Here is a 1,471-nt window from a genome sequence, read left to right on the forward strand (position 1 = left end):
ACTGGATAAACAATGAAATGAAGACAGAAATAAAGATGTTCTTTGAAACCAATGAGAATGAAGACACAACATACTAGAATCTCTGGGACACATTTAAAACTATGTCTAGAGGAAAAATATACAGCAATAAATGCCCACATGAGAAGCAAGGAAAGATCTTTATCGGCACCCTATTGTCAAAATTGGAAGCACTAGAGGAGCAAGATCCAGAAAAAACTCAAAACCTAGCAGAAGACAAGAAATAACTAAGATCAGAGCAGAACTGAAGGAGATAGAGACACAAAAAAAACCTTCAAAAAAATCAATAAATCCAGGAGCTGGTTTTTTGAAAAGATCAACAAAATAGACCACTAGTCAGATTAATAAAAAAGAAAAGGGAGAAGAATCAAATAGATGCAATAAAAAATGATAAAGAGGACATCACCACTGACTCCACAGAAATACAAACCACCATCAGAGATTACTACAAACAACTCTATGCACATAAACCAGTAAACCTGGAAGAAATGGGTAAATTCCTGGACACTTGCACCCTCCCAAACCTAAACCAGGAAGAAGTCGAAACCCTGAATAGACCAATAACAAGGGTTAAAGTTGAGGCAGCAATTAATAGCCTACCACCCAAAAAAAGTCCAGGTCCAGATGGGTTCACAGCTGAATTCTACCAGACATACAAGGAGGAGCTGGTACCATTCCTTCTGACTCTATTCCAGACAATCCAAAAAGAGGGAATCCTTCCCAAATTATTTTATGAGACCAATATATTCCTGATACCAAAACCCAGCAGAGACTGAACAAGAAAAGAAAACTTCAGGCCAATATCCATGATGAAGACAGATGCAAAAATCTTCAATAAAATACTGGCAAACCGATTGCAACAGCACATCAAAAAGCTTATCCATCACGATCAAGTAGGCTTCATCCCGGGGATGCAAGGCTGGTTCAACATATGCAAGTCTATAAATGTGATTCACCATATAAAGAGAACCAAAGACCAAAACCACACGATTATCTCAATAGATACAGAGAAGGCCTTTGACAAAATTCAACAGCCCTTTATGCTAAAAACCCTCAATAAACTAGGTATCGATGGAACGTATCTCAAAATAATAAAAGCTATTTATGACAAACCCACAGCCAATATCATACTGAATGGGCAAAAACTAGAAGCATTCCCTTTGAAATCTGACACTAGACAAGGATGCCCTCTCTCACCACTCACTCCTATTCAATATAGTATTGGAAGTTCTAGCTGGAGCAATCAGGCAAGAAAAAGAAATAAAGGGTATTCAATTAGGAAAGGGGGAAGTCAAATTGTCTCTATTTGCAGATGACATGACTGTATATTTAGAAGACCCCATCATCACAGCTCAAAGTCTCCTGAAACTGATAAGCAACTTCAGCAAAGTCTCAGGATACAAAATCAATGTGCAAAAATCACAAGCATTCCTATACACCAATAACAGACTTC

The sequence above is a fragment of the Aotus nancymaae genome, unplaced genomic scaffold (assembly GCF_030222135.1).
Source record: "Aotus nancymaae isolate 86718 unplaced genomic scaffold, 86718_ANA_hifiasm-v0.15.2.pri h1tg000040l, whole genome shotgun sequence".
NCBI lineage: Eukaryota > Metazoa > Chordata > Mammalia > Primates > Aotidae > Aotus > Aotus nancymaae.